We start from the raw sequence: 23,344 nt of genomic DNA, 5'->3' as shown, positions 1-23,344 counted from the left end.
GAAAAGGAAGAATTAAAAGACACTGGACAATTGACTACTTATGAACGTGACTGCAGCATTATTAGCCTTAGTATTAGTTCTTCAGAGAGATGACTTCTATTGTCCTGGAGATTTTACCCAATTTTAGGATATCTGTGTGGTTCTACAGTAGATTTGCCCATGAAGGAGAGTGGAAGCTATTGGAGTTTACCCATCTGGGTCCCTTTAGTGGGTTTCTGGTTTACATTATCATGGAGAGTGTTCCAACAGAAAACAAAGAGGAACAAGAAAAAATAAATTTTACTTAGATTTTGTCACTTGAAACTGGCTGTCATAGCAACAAATGCTACATGCCATTACAAGTCAACTTTTAAATAATAAAAAATACTATTAGATTTTCTTTGATTATCAGAGTGTAAAAGCATATATAAAATAAATTCTACCCATATTGAAAATATTTCGCTTTCCATGTTCTCTGAAGAGAAAGTCATGTATTTATTTATTGCTATTTATTTATGGAATTTATTTATTGCCTCAGTTGCCTAGACTCTAGGCAAAGCACAACATCCAAAAAATGTTAGCGTACATATTAATTTGAGTTCTTGTTCCATCAAGCCTGCAGCCCAGTCTTATGTATTTGTGCTTGGAGATAAAACCTTCTGAGTTAATTGAGCATAGTCACAAGTAAATGAGCATAACACTGCAATTTTTCCTAACTCATCTGCACATGTTTCAAATGCATACCTAAAGCAACACTATAAAAATTATCTAATGGCATATTGGAAATTTTAATTTGCACAAAATAAAAGCCAACACAACTTCGTTTTAGCTTTCAAAATAGTTTGGTGGTGTCACAGTAATACCAGAGTGAACAGAGAATATTTCAGCACATTTTTTTTTCTTTAGTATGATTGGGATATGTTGTTAAGTTTCCTGCTTAATTAGCATTCATATAGTTTAATTCTGGAAAAAATGTGAAGGGAAACAACGTGCCACTAAAAATCACGATTTTCCCATTGAATATTGACAAAATGGTTCGGGGGGACTCTGGAAGCTACAAAATTGGATGGGGCAAAAGCACCTTGACCATTGTTTTACTATCCCTTATCTATTCTCTCGTGAACTGAAAAGCCCTATTTAACATGGTAGAAAAATCATATCTAAAATGTTCAAAGGCTATATTCTAGAACAGGGGTGTTATGTCTTCGGCTTCCGAGCCTGGCCTCTTGGCAGAGAGTGATTCAGAGAGTGAGGGGGAAGAGCCGACAGGGCTTCCCTCTGCAAGACCTCCCTCTCTGTCTCCATTCCAGGTTCCAGAGGCAGGCCAGGTGGAGGAGATGACGAGGCCTCTTTCTCCCACACCTTTCCCCTCCCAGGCAACGCCTCAAGACCCAGCTGCTGACAATCAGTCCTGGTTAAATCCCAGGCATCGCAGAAAGGAGAGGCGGGAACAACAAAAGAAGGGGTGGGGCAGGCCTAGAGAGTGCTGAGTCACGGAGCCACACCCCACAGGGTATAAAAGCAGGAGGAGCTGCTCTATAGCTTCTTGTGACAGACAAAAACTGACTCTTGAAAACTTTGGCTGCAATATTTCAGAACTAAGAATTTGGCTTCTGGATTTCTGTTTATTTCTGAACTCTTGGTTGCTCCAGCAACGAACTGCAGTTATGCTGGCTTCTGAGGAGATAAGAGAACTTGGCAGGCAATCGCAGGTTCATTGCCAGAACTGATATCTGTCGTAGGAATAAATTGCTGGCAAATATAGTCAGCTCGCGTGTCTTCTTGGTTGTGGTTGGAGGAGACAGAACAAGGGGTCTCCAACCTTGGTCCCTTTAAGACTTGTGGACTTCAACTCCCAGAGTTCTCAGCTGCGATCAATTTTAGCATTGTGTAGGCAGTAAACCCCAAGGGTGATGTTTTAAAAGAAGAGAAGAAACAATAATGGTTAATGTCAAGGAACAGGATAACTCATTGTTATTTTATTTGCTTCTAAGAGGCCTGCTTCTAAGTCAGTAAAATCAATGCAGCCTGTTCAAACCTTGTGGGTTGGACACATAATGCAGTCTTAGACAGAGATAAAATACTTGCCAAATCATATAAAAAGTTTAAAACCTTCAACTTAAGAAGACTGCTACTTTCATGTTCAAGGTATTGTTGAAAGAGATTTTAAAAATGCCTTATCTTTTTTGGGGAGGTGGGGGAGATTTCTAGCACCAATTCCTACCAATAAATATGGAAGCTACGTGTATGAAGCTATTATAAGGACAGGATTTATATATCATACTTATTATAATTTTATCCACTGTTTACTTAGATGAGATTGTAGATTTGGTTCTTATAGTTCCCCAGCAATTTTCTATTTTATCTAACAAGCCTCTCAGATCAATGATTCTATGATAACAGAAGAGTATTATGGAATAATCATATCATAACTCATAGAAATGACCCTTATGAGATATACAGGAAAAGATTTAGTGTTACGTTTTCAAAGGAATGAAAGAAAAAAAAAGCAGAGTCAGTATAGTATAAAAAAGGGACTAAGACCAGAGAGAATTTCAGGATCAAGTTAAAGTTCATCTTCAATCAAAGAAATTCAAACCTTAATTCTTCCTTGCTCATCTTTAAGCAAGAAATGCTTATAGTGCTGTTGTTGTGAGGATAAAATGAAAGCAGGTTCCTTATGAGCCACCTGGAGCTCATGAAAAAAGACAAGAATAAATCTAATTTTAAAGTATCCTAGCAAAATAGCACAATAAATATCTTAACTGAAGAAGGCCGTTCTTTAGGGTTTTGGTACTTTGAGCTTATAGGAATGGTAGTATCATTGGAAAGATTGTTGACTGATTTCATTTAAAATATTTTGGCTTCCAGTGACGTCACTGCTCCTGCAGGGTGCTCTAACAGGGCACTCCGCATTAGAAGATTGTAAAAGTCAGTGAAACAGTATAAATCACTGTTCACTGACCTTAGCATACCCTTTGGGCATAAGGGGGTTTATGCAGAGCTGTGGGGGAGTGGTAGATCTAGCCAGGGGGTTTGCTCTTAAGAGCGAATTTTTCTGGATTTATGATCCCACCGAACTTCATTATCTCCGACTTCAAACGCGGTCCTGTTTTTTTTCAGGAAAAAGGAGTAGGAGTCACTTCTGCTCAAAAGGACTTGTTAAATTGATTGATTTTCTAAGCAGATGGGAATTTCACCAGCGTTCGATCTTTGAAGCAGAAACAACACGGCAAGTACACTGACTCCCCTTTTGAAACTTGAAACTTCTCTTTGTCTCTGATTAATTGACTTTTAAAATGGCATCTGAAAGTGAAAGTGAACTTTTTTAGTACAACAAAGTAGCGTTATTTGTGGATTGTTACAAACGGAGTTCTCTTATACTGAAAGGAGTAAAGGAAAATTTTTAAGTTTAAATTCCTGATTCTTTTGAAGACAGAATGGCAGCTAAACCTTTAAAGCTTTCTGGAAGAAGGGGATCTGAACCAAGTCTTGAGGATATATTGAAAGTACAATTAAAACTTTCTGAAGATAGGCAAAAAGAGATGATGGAAAATTTTAATGCAAAAATAAGAGAAGATATTCTCATGGCTGTTCAAGGATTGAGTAAAAAAATTGAGGGATTGGAAGAAGAAATGCAACAGATCTCTCAGTCAAGTAAGCATTTAGAAGACAAAATGCAAGGTGTTCAGAAAAAAGTGGATCAAAATGAAGATCAGGTTGTGATATTACAATATAAACTTATGGAAGGAGCTCTTAGAATCCGTGGTATGCAAGAACAGTGAGGAGAGGACTTAAGAAAAATTATATCAGAAGCATTGGCTGAATTTAATGAAGTGGAACCCCAAGAGGTAGCTTACCAAATTGATAAAATATATAGAGTTAATTCCTGGATCGCAAGACAGAGAAAGCTTCCTCGGGACATTGTGGTTTATTTTGTGAAAAGGACTATGAGAAATCAGATTCTGCAAGTTTCATATCAGACAACTTTAAAAATTGGAGAACAGGAGCTGAAGGTGCTGAAAGAGATTCCTTCCAAGATGTTAAGAGATAGGAAGGAATTTGTTTTTTTTACACAAGAACTTAAAAAACATCAGATTCAATTCAGATGGGAGGTGCCAGTTGGACTGACAGTATTTTATCAAGGAAGGAGATATAGAATTGACACTGTTTTAAAGGCAAAGGATTTTCTTTCTACAGTTTTGAAAGTCGAAATAGAAGTGATAGAAAAACTTCAAGAGATTCAAGAAGGCGTGGTGATCCAAGAGGCTTCATTGCTGCCAGCATCAGAGGAACCACAAGAGCAAAGGGTGACAAGAGGAGCTCTTAAGCGTAAAGAAGAGCAACAGTTTCAAAGTAAAAGTCAGGACCCCAGTATGGAAGCTGTGGGAGGAGCTAGATGGAAGATACCGGAGGAGGATCTTCCGTTGTTTGCTTCAAAGCTTCAGGAGGCCAGTAATGGCAAATAGAATTTTGTCATGGAATGTTAATGGCTTGAATTCAGCTCAGAAAAGAAGGAAAATATTTCACTACTTGAAACAATTTAAAAATGATGTGATTTGCCTGCAAGAGACACATATTAAATTATCAGACCAAAAATACTTAATTAACTCAAAATTAGGTAAACATTTTGTTGCTTCAGCTTTGGATAAGAAGCAAAATGGAAATGTTGTATATATCAGGAAGGATATACCAGCTAAGTTAATTGAGGCAGATATTCAAGGAAGATTTATTGCTATTGAACTGGTGATAGATGCAAAAAAGACTTTGCTGATAGGTATTTATGCACCTAATCAGCAACAAGAAAAGTTTTATAAAATGTTACACGAGAGGTTGATCCTCTGGGATTATAGTTCGTTTATTTTATTAGGAGACTGGAATGGAGTAATTGATACAAGAAGTGATAAGAGAACCTCTTCCAAGAAGATATCTATACATGCAAAACTACCAAAATCCTTCTTTGAAATGATGGAAGACTTTGAGTTTAGAGATATATGGAGGTTACGGAATCCAGATGAGAGAGATTTTACTTTTTTTCCCGATAGGCATCAATCTTTCTCACATATTGATTTTATTTTAATTTCTAATGACTTGCTTTCTAGGGTGAAGAAAATGAAGATATTTCCGAGGTGTTTAACTGACCATAGCCCAGTATGGATGGAATTATTACAAGGGAAAAAAGGTGGTAGAACATGGAGGTTAAATGAAAATCTTTTTAGATATGAGGATAATGTAAATCATTGTAAGAAACAGTTGAAAGAATTTTTTGATTTTAATATGCACAAGGGGACACCTATAGGAACTGTGTGGGAGGCGAGTAAAGCTTTTATTAGAGGTATATTGATATACTTGGACAATAGGCAGAGGAATAATAAACAAAGGCAGCGTAGGTACTTGGAAGAAGAAATTCAAAAGAAGCAACAGTTATTAATTCAAAACCCACAAGATCACAAACTTAAAGAGGCTATAAGAATATTACAGAGTCAATTTAATATGTTAATGGCAGACCAGGTGGCAACGAATATACAATATGCTAAACATAATACCTTCTGTAATGCAAATAAACCTGGGAGATGGCTGGCATATAACTTAAGGAAAAAACAGAAAGCACGTGTCATACAAAAAATAGAATATAAAGGTAAAGAGATATATCAACAGGATAGGTTAATTGGATTAGAAGGGAAAATTTTACTCTATGTTTGGTTTATGTATAACAATACCTTGTGATTGACCCGGGAAGCCGGGGGGGGGGGAAGGAGGGGGGAAGGGGGTTTTCAGGGAGGAAGGGGGGAAAAAGGGGGGGAAATGTTTTTGTTTTTTAAAACTTTTTCAATTAAAAAAAAATTTTTGTGAGAAATTAATAAAGAAAATGGGCACGAATAGGAATTATTTCTCCCCCAAGTCCTCAAAACTGCTTTGGGTGGGGGGTGGATAAGAGGATACAAATGAGATACTCTGAAATACAGAAAGTTGCCCACTCTTGAGTTAAGGGGTTTCATGGAGATGGTTGGGGAAAAAAATTGCCTCAAATTTGGAGAACCACTCTTAATCAGAAATGGTGATATTGTGCTATATCAGTTAATGATATTTAAAAAGTCACCTTCAGATATTAATTTTTTGCAGCTTAAGGTGGAAAAATTTATTAAAAATAAATTTATTAAAAATAAATATTTTTATTCAGCTGAAATCAAACTTTCCAGGAATCATATCTGAACTGGTTTCCATTATTTAGTCAAATAATTTGAAAGCCATGTGAAGAAATTAAGAAAGCTTTATTATTATTCCATTTTAATTTTTACTATTTGGGAAATTAGCTAACCAGAAAGATGGAGTGAAAAAAGTGTCCCTAATTAATTTTGTTCAGGTAATTTATCACACAACTCTGTTCTAAACAATATGTCTTAAACAAAGGAAAAAGGCATTATATATTACCTTCTTTTTCTTAAGTGTTGTACCTTATGATTCTTGACGAACGTATCTTTTCTTTTATGTACACCGAGAGCATATGCACCAAGACAAATTCCTTGTGTGTCCAATCACACTTGGCCAATAAAAAAATATATTAAGGTGGGCTTAAGGTGACACTTTTGAAAAGTGTCCTAGGTATAGTAATTATAGTGATATAGATATCTTTATAGGTATTGCTAAGAATTATATATATATATATATGACTTTGAAGTGAAGAGTGAAATGTTTATCATATATATATATATATATATATATATATATATATATATATATATATATATATATATATATATATATATATATATATATATATATATATATATATGATAAACATTTCACTCTTCACTTCAAAGTTATCCTCAAAGGGATAAATTTCCCTTATCTTTACTTCAATGACAAAGTTGGCTTGCCTTGATATTGTTCTGCAAATTCCAGGTGATATTCTAATAATAATATTCTTATTGCCTTACACACTGTAAGCCGCCCTGAGTCTTCGGAGAAGGGCGGGATATAAATGTAAATTAAAAAAAAATAACAGAAACAAATGAATTCCATGTTTACATAATTCTAAATTTATCCCAAGTAGCTGCTCTAAGATTTTGAGTATCCTTTCCAAGTACCCGGTCCTGGATGAGCATTCATCTATTATCCAACAAGAAAGCTAAAAAAAAGTGGTATCATATCTGGATGTTATGCTCTGAATGTTCTGAATGTTGTTTTGCCAAAAGAGTCTTGCAAAAGACACCTCAACCTGAGCTCCTTATCTCTAGTTACTATTTAAAACTCAGATGCTTGGAGGCTTCTGTTGTTATCAGTTAAAACTATCCTTTTGGGGGAAAAATACTTCTTATATTTTACTCAAATGTCATCCCTTGCAAATGTCAGATATCTTGTTTATTGGTGACATTTCAGGGGTATCTGTCACAGCTGCTTCAGTGGATGTCTTAAGGCAATATTTATTATTCTCATATCTCTGTGGTTAGGGAATGTCTTCCGTAAAGCCACGTTTCTAATACTTGCTATACCCTTCAATGAACAAATGTTGCATATTTTCTGGGCCTCAGTTTCTCTGCTGTCTATGAAACAAAATCTCACCCATCAGTTTTTCACAGAGAGATCTCCTTAGATGCCTCCCAGAGAATTATATTTATGGGAAAAAAGAGATGGGCTCCTAGAAAATGTTCTAAATTAATGCATTTCAATCTAAAAATATTATTCTGCTTGATAATGAATGAATGAAAATAATGAATGAATGAATGAATGAATGAATGAATGAATGATGAAAAGGTGTTTGGACCAGTTGAAGACCCAAGAATATATTAGAATGATGACAGGTGAACACCTGCTTAGAAAAATATCTATCTGTTTAGAACATGTGAATTAAGTATAAGTCAATTCATACTTAGGCACAGAAATTTTGATGAAATACTGAGAGAATCTATGAAAGATATAAGACTGATGAAAGAACCTGAATGTGGAACAGAATTTAGATAGTTTTTTGGAGTGTCAAGCATGGACTTGCGAGAAAATGTGTATGAAAGAAAAGGAGTGAAATGAAAGAAAGGAGAGTGAGTGTAATTTTTTTCTCTATAGGAAAAAAATATAGTTTAATCTCAGCAGAATGAATGGTAAGTGAATATAAAGAAAGAATGCAGAAGCTGTTTGAAAAGAATTATATTGCAGAATGCCAATGAAGTACACAGAAGTCATTTCAGATGAAATTGATGTGTGGGAGATTTGCATGGGATATGTTGAAAAAGAGAAATTGGAGGGGAATCCATAAATGTCAGTAACCAACAAGATATCAACAAAGCTGTAATCATACATATTATAGAATGTTAAAAAATGGTAAAGATACAGATAGAGATGGTGTAAGTAGTAAAATGTATAGAGCCAGTTTGGTGTAGTGGCTAAGGTGCTGGTTAAAAGACCGAGTTCTAGTCCTCCCTTCGGCATGAAAGCCAGCCTGGTGACTTTCAACCAATCAATCTTTCTTAGCCCAGCTCACCTCACAGGGTTGGGTTTTTTTGTGAAAACAGGAAGTGGAAGCATTTGACACATATGGTGTCTTGAGTTTATCAAAAATAAAAGCAGAATATGAATGAATGAATGAATGAATGAATGAATGAATGAATGAATGAATGAATGAATTAGTTAAAATATGGATATGGTTTCTTTATATAGTGGCTGTGAAGCTTGTTAACATGTATGATGACTGCATTTTTGCCTTCTGATTGGAAGAATTCTATTATTTTCCCTGAATAAAAGGAGACAGATAGCAAGAGAAAAACTACAAAGGTATTAGATGACCCATGGAAAATATTTGGCAGAATTCTGATCAGAGGGATAAACAAACTCCCAAAACAAACTTTGGGAAGTGCAGTACAGCTTTATGTCAGACAAAAGATGTGAACATCAGAAAGTTGTGCTTTAGCATGTCATTGGGAAACATATAAATCTGAGAAATAAAGTTTATTGTACATTGGTTGATTTGGCAAATGGTTCAGAAAGGAAAACAAGGATATATAGCGTTAGTTGTTTAGTTGTTTAATAGACTTATGAATAAATATTCCAGGAATGCTGGTGTTGATGTTAGAAATGAATTCGTTGTGGATTTAAATGTATATATACTTTTTTATGATGCCGTGTTGTTGGCTGAGAATCCAAATGATTTGCAGTGAATGTTAGATATAAGAATGTAAGAATGTAATATAGGTTATCTGTCTGGAACCCACACTGCATATCAGACATTAATACAATTGAATATGTCCAGAAATATTTCACAAGAAGAGTCCTCCACACCTCTGCTTGCAACAAAATACCTTATGCCACCAGACTTGAAATTCTGGGCTTAGAAAACTTAGAACTATGCCACCTTCGGTATGACCTAAGCATAGAAATTATCTATGCAAAATTATCTGCTACAATGTCCTACCTGTCAATGACTACTTCAGCTTCAACCGCAACAATACACGAGCACACAATAGATAGAAATTTAAGGTAAACTGCACCAAACTAGTTTGCAGAAAATATGACTTGAGCAACAGAGTGGTCAATGCCTGGAATGCACTACCTGACTCTGTGGTTTCATCCCCAAACCAGGGGTGAAATGCTCCTGGTTCGCACTGGCTCTCCCAATTAGGTAGCGATGGCAGCTGCTGGTTCGGAGGACCAGTAGCAAAAATCCCTGGCCCCACCCCCCTGCCTCTGCTGAGCCGCACCATCAGCAGAGGTTTTTTTTTTTTTTACTTTTAAAAGTTTTTCTTCAGCCGAAAACATATCTTTAAAAGTAAAAAAAAACAACCTCTGATGATTGCGGGGCTGGGCAGAGATCATCAGAACACTTTAAAAGTTTTTTTAAAAAGAACTTCTTCAGCCGAAGGGGAAAAAAAGGAAAAAGGGGGGCGGCTTTAAAAGGCTCCTCTGGCCATCCCAGCTGAGTTTCTCATCACCAGAACCTTAAAAAACATGTTTTCTACATGTTAAAACAATTATTTTAAGAGGTTCTAGGCTGCTATGAGGGAACTTCATCTGAGATCGTCAGAGGAGCTTTTTAAAACTTTTTTTTCCTCTGGCGATCCCAGAGGAGTTTCCTGATCCTAGCAGGCTTTTAAACTCATTTTTTAACAGCCCCCACTTACAAGAGCCCCCACCCATGCCCACCCAATGCCCCCTCCTCACTTACCTATAATTACTGCATACTGCTCCTTTCGGGCTGGCAATGCAATGCTTGCTTCAGCTACTGAGGAAAAAATAAAAAAGCTTGCTTTGACTTCCTGCTTTGCTGGCTGAGGAACTCTGGGATTTGAAGTCCACAATAAAATAAAATAAAATAAAATAAAATAAAATAAAATAAAATAAAATAAAATAAAATAAAATAAAATAAAATAAAATAAAATAAAATAAAATAAAATATTTGTGCAGCTTTCTGAGATTTGGTGTGTTCCTGTAGTGTTTCACTCTAACTACACAAACACACAAAATCTCACAAAGCTGTATGTGGCATTTTGTGTGTGTGTGAGTCAGTTGTGTTATGTTGTGTGTGTGTAAAATGTGAAAGTGTGAGGTTCATGCTTGTTGCAGGGGCCATTTTGGGTGAAGTGCAGCTGCTTTTACATTGTGTGTGAGTCAGCTGTGTTGTGTTGTGTTCTGTTGTGTGTGTGTAAAGTGTGAAAGTTGGGTTTTGGTACCTCTTACTGTTTTGTATACTTCGTTAATTATTTTTATTATTTATTGTTATTGGCCACGCCCATCCAGTCATCTGACCACCAAGCCATGCCCACCAATTAAGCCACGCCCACAGAACCGGTAGGGAAAATTTTTAGATTTCACCCCTGTCCCAAACCCCCCAAATTTTTAACCTATAGAATAGAATAGAATAGAATAGAATAGAATAGAATAGAATAGAATAGAATAGAATAGAATAGAATAGAATTTTTATTGGCCAAGTGTGATTGGACACACAAGGAATTTGTCTTGGTGCATATGCTCTCAGTGTACATAAAAGAAAATATACCTTCATCAAGGTACAACATTTACAACACAAATGATAGTCATAGGGTACAATTTAACACTTAATGATACAACACTTAATGATAATCATAGGGTACAAATAAGCAATCAGGAACAATCAATATCAATATAAATCATAAGGATTACCAGCAACAAAGTTACAGTCATACAGTCATAAGTGGAAAGAGATTGGTGATGGGAACGATGAGAAGATTAATAGTAGTAAACACTTAGTAAATAGTTTGACAGTGTTGAGGAAATTATTTGTTTAGCAGAGTGATGGCCTTCGGGGAAAAACTGTTCTTGTGTCTAGTTGTTCTAGTGTGCAGTGCTCTATAGCGTCGTTTTGAGGGTAGGAGTTGAAACAGTTTATGTCCAGGATGCAGGGATCTGTAAATCTGGCCCTCTTCTTGATTTGTGCAGTATACAGGTCCTCAATGGAAGGCAGGTTGGTAGCAATTATTTTTTCTGCAGTTCTAATTATCCTCTGAAGTCTGTGTCTTTCTTGTTGGGTTGCAGAACCAAACCAGGCAGTTATAGAGGTGCAAATGACAGACTCAATAATTCCTCTGTAGAACTGGATCGGCAGCTCCTTGGGCAGTTTGAGCTTTCTGAGTTGGAGCAGAAAGGACATTCATTGTTGTGCTTTTTTGATGATATGATAGAACCTAGAAATTTGAAGGTTTCTACTGTTGATACTGTGTTGTCTAGTATAGTGAGAGGTGGAAGTATGGAAGGGTTCCTCCTAAAGTCTACCACCATTTTCTACGGTTTTGAGTGTGTTCAGTTCCAGATTGTTTCAGTCACATCACAAGGCTAGTCGTTCGACCTCTCATCTATATGCAGATTCGTCATTGTCTCGAATGAGACCAATCACTGTTGTGTCATCTGCGAACTTCAGTAGTTTAACATTGCAATCATTAAGGTATAGTACAAAGATCCATTAAGAGAATACAGAATAACAGAGTTGGAAGGGACTTTGGAGGTCTTCTAGTCCAACCCTCTGCCTAGGCAGGAAACCCTACACCACTTCACACAAATGGTTATCCAATATCTTCTTAAAAACTTCCAGTGTTGGAGCATTCACAATGCAGGGAAGGTTGCAAATCATGATCATATAACAGCAGGAAGTTGTAACAGCCGTAAGTACAAGGTCCAGTCAAGACGGCCTCTCATTCTGTGTTTTTGAAGGTTTGAATGGTTACTGGATAAATCAGGGGTCGGCAACCTGCAGTTCTGGAGCTGTATGTGACTCTTTCATCCCTCTGCTGTGGCTTCCTGTCACCAGTCAGCTCCACAATTGATAGGGCTTTTGGTTAGGACAGGAAAAGGAAAAAGGATGCCCATCTAGGAGGAGACTCTATGGTAGCGGAACCAGACTTCCAGTTGGCTCCAGAATTGAATGGGGGGCTTACAGTTAGGACCTTTGTGGCTCTTTGAGTATTTAAAGTTGCTGACCCCTGGGATAAATGGTTGTTAAATGAAGACAACCTGTAGTATGATAGGTATACATACATCCAAAAGGTTAAAACTGCCTTTCAGTTCATTTTTCTTCAGGTCCCTGTTCATTCCTTATATATGTATATGTGAATTATTTCTTCTGAATATTTGTTGGAATATTTTCCATGCTAGGTTGATATGATTATGATTACAGTAAGGACTGACAGTGTTGAGGTAAACACCCCTGATTCTTATACCAGAGAAAAACATTTGCTAAACAAAGGACATTTGGTAAAGAACTTCAATATTAGGAAAAGAGTTGCCAAAAACTGGTTGGTTTGCAAAGACAGAAGGAAAAGGAAAATAATTTAAATCATGGGTCTGAAAGGGAGAGAGACAGAGAAGTTGCCTGTGTGCTGCTGTATGCTTAACTCAGAATCATAGCATCAGAGGTTTGGAAGGGGCCTTGGAGATCTTCTAGCCAACTCCCTGAAGGAATCCTCACATCATTTTGTCCAGTCTTTTCTTAAAAACCTCCAGTGATGGAATGCCAACAATTTCTGGAGACAGGCTGTTCAGTTGCTTAACTGTTTTAACAATCAGGAAATTCCTCCTTAGTTCAAATGTGAATTTCTCATTAGAAAGCTGCCTCCCACAGATTGGGTGGGAGAATAAATTTACTCTTCCTTCCCTTTGTATTGGAAGCCTGCCATCATGTCTCTCCTAGCCTTCTCTTCATTAAGCTAAACATACTAACTTCCTTCCTAAGATTTAGCCTCCAAGTCTCTTACCATCTTTGCTCCTCTTCTCTGCACTCCAACTTCCTTGTATATAAGGTTTCCTAATTTTTCTACAGTAGTTACTTAGCTAATCTTCTGGAAGCTACTGGGAATTGCAGAGCTGGGCACGTTTTACAGTTTTGCCTAGCAAGCTTTGGCAATTATAGGTAGTCCTCAACTTACATCTATTTGTTTAGTGACCTCTCAAAGTTATAAGAGAAAAGTGACTTATGACCATTTTCCACACTTATGACCATTGCAGCATCCCCATGTCGCATGATCAAAATTCAGATGCTTGGCAACTGATTCATATTTATGACGGTTGCAGTATTCCAGAGTCATGTGATCACCTTTTGCGACCTTCTGACGAGCAAAATCAATGAGGAAGCCAGATTCACTTAACAACCATGTTGCTAACTTAACAACAGCAGTGATTCACTTAATAACTGTGCCACAAAAAAATTCTAAAATGGGGCAAAATGCAGTTAACAACTGTCTCACTTAGCAACAGAAGTTTTGCACTCGTTGTGGCCTTAAGTCGAGGACTACCTGTATGATACAAAAATTGTAAATAATGCTGTTAAACAATATGACAGGAGGAGGTTAACCAGTCTTCTTAACTTTCGCATCATAAGAAAGACTGAAATAAAAAATGAAAAGTAAATTTCAGCAACAAAATGGGAACTGGATATATTGAAAATCTTGTAGTCAGTCTTGCAAATGGTTGTAATGTGGAATGTGATGTCAAAATATTTTATATCATCAATGTCAGCTACAAGCCATCAAAATTCCTAAGAGAATAATTAACTTCTAGACAATTTCCTCCCTGCCAAAGTTTTCCTGTAGGCTAACAGCCTGATTAGCACTTTATCACACAATGGATTTGCACCTGGCAGATGGTTTATATGTCTTTGGTGCAAGATTATGAAAATCATTGTAAATCTTTTCCCCACTATAATTAGTACATTTAAAATGAAAATCACATCTGGTTAATATATCAAAGTTCATTTTAATTAAGAAAATGTGAATGACAACTAAAACAAATAGACACCTAGCTCTTTCCTTTCCCCTGACAAAGAACTTGGCACGTTAACATACTCCTTGAGAGTGGGGAAGGGAGTGCCAAATTTGATTTTTTTTAATTTGTAAGCAAACATATTGATTAGATAACATAAAGTTTCCTCAAGGCATGCATACATTTGGATGGAAAGCATTTTTATGTTATAAAATAATTCAAAGCATTTTGAAATTGTCTTTCAATGCAATACTCAGCTTTAATTATACAATTTAAGAAATCTTATATTTATTACCATTTTAGAAATTATATGCAGCATTAATATAAACTCTTTTTTCTTCTTATCTTCAAAGGTTTGTCTTATCTAAACTATCATAGTATTAACAATTTCTAGTTTATGTTGAATAAATAGCACTGCAGCCAGCTAATATCTATTCTGTAATGAAGTATTCACATTTTAAAATGAAATAAAACAGTTCCTTGAGGGAAAAAGTGCTTTCCAGCAAACATTTTTTTCCAATTCTTCAGTTGGTTATTCTTATATTCAAAATAAGTTATATAATTATAGGTTCTGTTATATCCTTCTTAGCATTTTTATTGTCTCTTAGCTTTTATATTTTTTTGTCTATTAACTGGGAAACTCTGAGCAGGGAAACTTTAAATCCAAAAATGCTAGGGGATTTCTGGAAGCTTGGCATCCAGGCAAAAGTACCATCAATAAACACATAGAGGTAAACCAAAAGAGACAATTAAAAAAAATAGAATCAAAACATCCAAAACACATCCTCCCTAGCAGTCAACACCCAGATAAGCATGGATTAACACCAGACACAATCAAGTAGAAAACAATATCCTAATCAAGGAACTACCAAGGAGAAAACCATACCCCTCCACCAACTCTGACAGGTCAAGCTGCTGTATATATATAAGAAGCAACCACCATGCTCACTAGCACCAATATATAACCTAGGTGATAAAATGTCTGCAGACTTTTAGAGAGCACCAAGGATTCCATAACTAGATGAATATAATAATATAGGATGAAGCAATCTTGAATCAGAATGTTTGGATAATTGCAAATATGACCCCAAAATTCATAAATCTGCCCCCAGTATCCCATCTTCACATTTTTTAAAGCCACAGAATAAAAATAATATTCTTTTGGCAGTAATATTCCTTAGACAAAGTCAAATATTTTCAAATCTCATGAATCCAAATAGAGGATACCCATATAGCCAATGGAAAAAGCATTCAATGGGATTTAAAGGTGTTAAATTTTTGCTGTAGAAAGACTTACATGATCAGCTGGGCAAGGTTATTTATGGAAAACATTAAAGTGTGTTTTCCATCAGAAGGTGCTAAGATAAATCAAATTTGTTTTATTGCCTGGAATAAAAAAATATGTCAACACTATTTTTCATTGGGATTCCATTTTAGTACATATTTAAAAAATAGCAGGATGTAAGACTATCCAACTACAATCAAGCACTATACTGTATCAAAGCCACCCAAGCATAAAAATTAATTAAAATAAAAATTAAGCAGTAGAATAGGAAGGGATAAAAGAAGGGCTTGATCTCTTTCATTTATGGTCTCTTTTGGAGGAAAAATAACAACCAGACCTCTCTACTTATATGGAAAAAATAATTAAATTGTCCAGATGACAACTAGATTACAGATAGTCCTCAACTTACAACCATTCATTTAGTGACTGTTCAAAGTTACAGCAGCACTGGGGAAAGTGACTTATAACCATTTTTCACACTTATGACCATTGCAGCATCTCCATGGTCAGATAATCAAAATTCAGATGCTTGACAACTGACTCATAATTATGATGGTTGCATTGTCCTGGGGACATGCAACCTTCTGACAAGCAAAATCAGCGGAGAACCCAAATTCACTTAACAACCATGTTACTGATTTAACAACTGCATTAATTCTGTGGCAAGAAAGTCATACAATTATGCACCAAAGACAAATTCCTTGTGTGTCCAATCACACTTAGCCAATAAAGAATTCTATTCTATTCTATTCTATTCTATTCTAAAATGGAGCAAAGCTCACTTAACAAATGTCTCACTTAGCAACCTAAATTTTGGGCTCAATTGTGGCCGTAAGTGGAGGTCTACCTGTATAATGTACGGGAGTTACTGAGCAAAAGAAGGCACAGACATCCAGATGCACACATCTATTTTTCTACCTTCTGCAGAAAACCACTCTATTGCACACACTTTCCTATTTCTCCATTTTCAGTCTAGAACAGAGGTCTTCTGTGAAAATCTGAGACTCCACAGCACCAACCCTCCTTCCTTTCAAAGAGCAATTCAGAGCAGTACTTTAATTAGAAACGTATATCACCACTTTCTCTGTGAAGCCCTCTGTCAGTATGAGCTACAGATTTATTCCTATTCTTCCTGAGTTAATAGAGACAAAAGAGGTGTTGAATCCCGCTTGTTAAAGAAATAATGGTGCACAGATAAACAAGAACCTGGAATGCAAGCATTGTCACTCCATCAGGAGAAATGTTCCAATTAAGCAGTTCATCTTGAAGTATGGGTGCAAGCTAAATGCCAAGGTCTCAGCCACAGGACGTGCAAATTAATACCTGGCTTGCAGTTTTTAAAGTAGCTGTTTTGATACTATACTATAATCCTATTTTGCATAATTATTCATTGGGGAGTTTCTACATACTTACACAGGAAGGAATATCAAACACATTAAAGAAATGAGACAGGCACCTGCAGAATGACCCTTGAATTTTTCTTCCAATCTACCCAATTTATCTGTTTTAAACGGTTTCATTTGCTTTCTGTTTCGTTTTTCCCTTCTATGGAATGAATATTCAACAGAATGAATATTTTATTCATAAAATCTCATCCAGGACAATTTTCTCCTTCCATCCATCCCTGGCTGATGAAAGCTCACTCTTCTGCTTAAAATTTGACCCATTAAATACCAGTTGCTCATTGCTACACATGCTCTTCCTGCTCACTATCAATTCTGCATGTGATCATTTCCCCCTAATCAGTTTTCCAGAATTTCATAAGGATGGGTCAACTTTTTAAAAAAAATTATATGGCCATAGTGGCTAATATCAAATTTATGTCAATAGTATAAAACAACAACATAAATTTATAAAGCCTATAATAACAGCTAGAGGCAAAACTCTATCAATATTAAAATAGCGATATCTCACAGGCTCCCACTAACCTCCCAAACCTCTATGCCTTTTAAAGGCTCTATGCATCAAGGCTTTTAAAGCTTTTTTAAAAGCCAGAAAGGTCTTGTATTATTACTGTGACTTCATAAAGTAATTTAGTAAAGTAAAGTAACTTCATAAAGTAATTTAAAATATGCTCTGACATTTGGCAGAAGAAAATAATGTATGGGCTGCTAAACAAACAAGGGATGTTAGACAATGAACAAAGTAAATTTGTTTCCAAGCATGAGATATTACTTCCCAAAGTTTGGGATATTAGTCATTTCTTTTGCCCATATGATTTCTTCTGTTTAAGGAAGTGCTTTCCATCCAACCAAGAACCACACTGATATATGGGGGAAGAATTCCTCGCTCTTCCTCTTACTACTTCCCCACCCAGTTTTGGAAGGTGTCCTCAACCCATTTCTTAGCATTTCAATAGATGTAAAACAAGAGACGGGACTCTGCCAGCAGGAATGTCTGTGAATTATTTTTATCTTTAAAAAAAAACTGCAGAGAATGTTAGGTTGAGTGGAAGCCCATTGGGGAAAATAGTTTGATAATTCTTTCCCTGGAGATCACTTGTCTTCCACTCATCCTAGAATTGCACCAACCTTACAGCTACATTACAAATTAAACTCTCAAAACATCACGGAGCACCATTATCTGTCAAAAGAGAGTTGCAATACATCAGAATAACATTTTCAGGTACTCAGCTTCAACCAAGCTACTTTATAGTGATAGACAAAGGAGCCGAGGAGATTCTGCTGGGAAAGCTTATGGAACACAGTTTTTCAGATTAAGGATATTGTGTCTCTGTTAAAACAGTAGTTATATATATTTTAGTCAGAAGTGAGTGCCTCTCAAGTCTGTGGAATTAACTCTCTGATAAAAACAGGGATTGTTCTATATTAAGCAGAGAGAGGGTTATATACTCATAGTGCAGATCAGTGGTGAAATCTGAACCGGTTTACTACCAGTACACTGGCTGCGCATGCACAGTGCACACCACGCACCAAATGTGCGTGCACAGTGCACGCCAAAAGGAGGCATGGGGTAAGTAGAACAGAATGGTAGGGGTGTGATCAGCTGTGGCGCTTGATCTTTTTTTTACTTTTAAAAGCATTTGTTTACAACCTATTCGCCCGACACAATCAGGCAGCTCAGCTGTGATCGTCAGAGCCTCTTTTTTTAACCTTTTAAAAGCATTTTTTAAAAGAAGTGGCAAGCGGGCAAGCAGGCGACTGTGTGATTGGGTGGGCATGGGCAGGGGTGTCAAGAGATTTTTGCTACCGGTTTTCCGAACCACCCGCTGCCGTCACTACCGGACCAACTGATTCGGTCCAAACCGGGAGTATTTCACCCCTGGTGCAGATGGCTCTGGTTTGGGCACCAGCATCCAAAACGGCTGGTTGCCTTGAAGTATTAATTTCTGAGGATTTACAGAATGAGATATTAGGCAAAGCTGCTCAAATGAGAAATTGGGGGATGGGATTGCTGATTTTATGCAACAGCTAAGGGGGCAATCAGTAGAAATGTGGACCAGATTTAGAACCTAAAAGAGCCACCATTTCTGCAGGGTATATAACATAGCTTCTCAGACCGTGTGCTGGATTCAGGTGACTTGCTCCTAGGAAGTTAGGAGCAGTGGCAATGACACACTTGGAGGATGAGTAGGATCAAACATGGCCCATGATCATTGACCATTACTTTCTTGCCTATTTTAAGGATTGTCAACCATGCTGCAATTTTAGGTACAGGGCCAACAAGTAGCAAAGTGGGGGGGGGGGGAATGAGATTCCTCTTTAAAGCAAATAAACTAGAAAAGCACACATTTGATTCAAATGTGTTGTGTGTGTGTGTGTGTGTGTGTGTGTGTCCATAAAAATGCTAATTGGATGTGTGTCCCTAAATTCTGGCTCAAGAGAATAGCATCACCTTTGGAGACATTAACAAATGGGAACAAAACACTCCATAAGCAAATATTTTCATTTACTTGAGCAACATGTAGGAGGAAGAAAGGTGTTCAGGTTATAGAGAGGCAGGATTTAAGAACCAATATTGTTGGAACCATTAAAAAGGGATACAGCAACACCCCCATTTGCTTTTTCAGTAAAAATGTCACCTCTGGTTTAATTTGTATTAAATTCAGTGCTACACAGAGGGTCAGCATGCATATTTGAATCTAAACCACTTCCATTCAAATGCCATTTTTCTTTCTTTTGTAAGCAGGCAGGGAAATAAATAATATGGGAAGTGATAAAGTACAATCAGGTTAGCACACATAATAAACTTCATGCTAAGATTAGAAGCAAATTAAAGCCCATTAAACATGACAGAAAATATAGAATATATTATATATAAAACTAGAGGGAGCTTAGATTTATAAGGTGCCTTATACCAGGGCTCAGAGCAAATTGCAATTACATTTAAACATTTTAAATGGTGGATTGTTTATTTTTCTAGAAAAAAAACCAATGGCTTAGACTTTACCATGAATGTCCATTCCTTTTACAGCCCAGTTCTCTCTGCTTTTTTTCAGCCTTGCATTCTGAAAGTTCCTAATATTGGTTGTTTTTTTTGCATTTATATCCCGCCCTTCTCCGAAGACTCAGGGCAGCTTACACTATGTCAAGCAATAGTCTTCATCCATTTGTATATTATATACAAAGTCAACTTATTGCCCCCAACAATCTGGGTCCTCATTTTACCTACCTTATAAAGGATGGAAGGCTGAGTCAACCTTGGGCCTGGTGGGGCTTGAACCTGCAGTAATTGCAAGCAGCTGCTGTTAATAACAGACTGTCTTACCAGTCTGAGCCACAGAGGTTGTATTTTCCATTCAAACAATCCTAAAAAGTACAAATGGGATCAGTCTAAATGCTTGCTATATATTTCATTGATTGATTGATTGATTGATTGATTGATTGATTGATTTACATGATGGCCCACTTGCAAAGTGGCTCTGGACACCTAACTTTAAACACACGGACACCAAATATTAACTAAAACAAGGATAAACATACTATGGCAATGACGAAAATCAGTAACGAACCTTTTGGGGTTGAATTAAGTCCCCAACGCCTACCCCTGGAAAAATAAACATTATGTATATGATTAGCAGCAAAGTCTAGATTTTTGAAAAGATATAACAATAAAGGGGTCACGGGGTTTATAGTATAATTCTTGGCTTTCCCTACAAGATCCCAATGAAAATTAATCTCCAAACAATATACTTACACAATGATAATTGATTAAGCACCATCAAAGGCTTCTTCTGCGCATGCCCGATATGGCAGCGTCTTGAGCTCTGTGGAGACAACGGGTCGGGTTTCCTGAGCCGGGAAACCACGCGGAGCCGACTGCCGAGCTGCCGAGTGCCCTCCGCCTCTTGCTGAAGCTGTCCGGCGGCCGATGGAGAGGTTTTGGAGGTTGTGGGATCCTCGGCCGCCGAGAACGAGGCTGGAGGCATGACTGGGCAGCGGACGGACGGCGGCGGCCATCTTGGGGGGTGCGGAACGGCGCTCCCTGAAGATCTGAAGTTCCGGCGGCCAGCTGGCTTTTCGATCTGCTGGCTGGCCGGTCTGTCGATCTGCGGGCCCGTGGGCTTGCCGGCTCGCGGGGGATGGACGGCGGCGCTCGCTTGAAGTGCGGTCCGGCGCCCCCCGGTGGTGGACGGCCAGCCTTGCCGGCCCCGCTGGCTTGCGGGCCTGCCGGCCTGTTGGTTTTCGGCGTGGACGATTCGGGAGGTATGACTGGGCAGCGGACGGCGGTAGCCATCTTGGGGGGTGCGGAATGGCGCCCCCTGAAGATTTGGCGGCCAGCTGGCTTTTCGATCTGCTGGCTGGCCGGACTGCTGACTTGCGGGCCTGTGGGCTTGCTGGCTTGCGGGAAAGGGACGGTGGCGCTCACTTTCGGGGGGTGCGGTTTGGCGCTCCCCGGAGATGGACAGCCGGCCTTGCCGGCCCTGCTGTCTTGCGGGCCTGCCGGCCTGTTGGTCTCCGGCCTGTCGGCCTCCCGGATTGCCGGATTGCCAGATTGTCGTTCTGCCGCAAGTACCATCGGCGGCTGGAATTTTTCCGCTAGATTTAAGTCCTAATACCATCGACCTGGTCATGAGCCTGGACATCGGCTCTGTCTTGAGCCTGGACATCGGCCTTAGACATTGGCCCCGACATCGGCAGGGCTTGGCGGCTTGGACGGTTTTTTAGCTCTCGGCGTTCACCTCACCGCGAAGGACATCAGCGGGACTATCATCTGACTGTGAACGACTTTGGACGGCCTTTTACCATCCTAGGCTTTAAAGGCCTAGTTTTATGGCTGATTTTAAGCTAACGATAATGGCCGCTATTTCTGTCATCAGCGGCATTGCAGACATGACTGTCAACTGTCTGACGTAGTTAACTTTAAACATGGTCGTTCCTCATGGTGTTCGCCTGGCAGTGGTGTACCGGTCCGCTAATTCCATCAGCGGACTTCGGACAGTTTGATCCCCGTTTTACATCTTATATGGACAGGGGGTCGATTTTACTACACTTGTAGGGATTTTACTACACTTGCTGGCTCAGGATACCCTTTTTTTCCGTTGTTACCTGATCCTATTATGAGTTACTTGGCGCTTGAGCTCTTATGGCTGCGAGGTTCCCCCGCCTCGCAGGAGTGGCCCTCTGCTCTATCGAGGACCTACCTTAATGAAGGGTCTTGGGACCCAGAGAGGTGGCATGCCTCGAAGAAGAATCTCTGGGGGTTTTTTAATAGGTTTTTAAAAAGGGGGTTTTAAGAGGGGGGGAGGGGATTGAGGGGTAGGGGGAGTGACCCGCCGGGGAGGGTATGTCCAGTCCCAACGCGGGCTCACGACACTATTTCACTTGGTCCGAAGATAGGGGAGGGATTGTACAGGCGGAGAACATTATCCCATCTGTACGGTGAGTGGGAGGGGCAGATATGGCGGAGGCAGGGGCCGTATCGCTCTTTGGGAGCACGTGTTCGATGTTTAAGCGATCACGTGCTCCGGCCCCAGTCCTCACTCGTTCCCGGATGGTCAAGACCCTCAGAGCTTGGGTCTTAGGCTGATGCTTTGCAATGCCGGTCCGTGGTTAACAAGGCTCCCCTGATTTGTGATCTTATTCAGAGGAGTCCGCGGACCTTATGGGCATTACGGAGACCTGGTTGGGCACAGAAGGGGTGTACCCTGGTCGAACTGTGCCCTCCGGGTTTCCGTGCATTCCATCAACCGAGGACCCAAGGTAGGGGTGGGGGTGGCGGTTGTGATTAAAGAAAGTCTGGAGCCGAGGAGTCCACTGTTCCTCAGATAGCTGGCTGTGAATCCCTCCTTGTGAAGTGGGGCCACGGAATCAGATGGGGCTGTTGATCACGTACCTGGCTCCTTGCTGCGTGACTACAGCCCTACCTGAACTGCTAGAGGTGCTTGCTGGCGTGGCGGTGGAGATCCCCAGACTACTGGTCTTGGGGATTTCAACCTGCCATCTGCCGGCTTGTCGTCGACGGTGGTTCAGGAGTTCCAGGCCTCCATGACGGCCTTGGACCTGATTCAAGTAACTGATGGCCCTACACACATTGGGGAGGCGCTAGACTTGATTTTTATCTCTGGTCAGTGGGTAAATGATCTGGATTTAGGAGATTTAGTGAAAGAACCGGTGTCATGGTCAGATCATTTTCTTCTTCGCCTAGACTTTCAGACCGCCGCTCACCACCGCGGGAGGCGGAGCCAATGCGTTGGTTCCGTCCCAGGCGCCTGATGGACCGGAGAGGTTCCTGGCGGAGCTTGGGCGCTTCCTGAGGATCTTACCCACGGCACGACTGAAGAACTGGTTGCGGCCTGGGAACGGGCGCGGCTGGGGCTTTGGACCGTGTCGCGCCTTTGCGACCTCTGACCGGCGTAGATCTCAATTGGCTCCCTGGTTTTCCGTGGAGCTGAGAGAGATGAAA

The sequence above is a fragment of the Ahaetulla prasina genome, chromosome 3 (genome assembly GCF_028640845.1).
Source record: "Ahaetulla prasina isolate Xishuangbanna chromosome 3, ASM2864084v1, whole genome shotgun sequence".
NCBI lineage: Eukaryota > Metazoa > Chordata > Lepidosauria > Squamata > Colubridae > Ahaetulla > Ahaetulla prasina.
The sequence above is the reverse complement of the archived record's forward strand: the minus strand, read 5'-3'. Positions refer to the sequence as shown.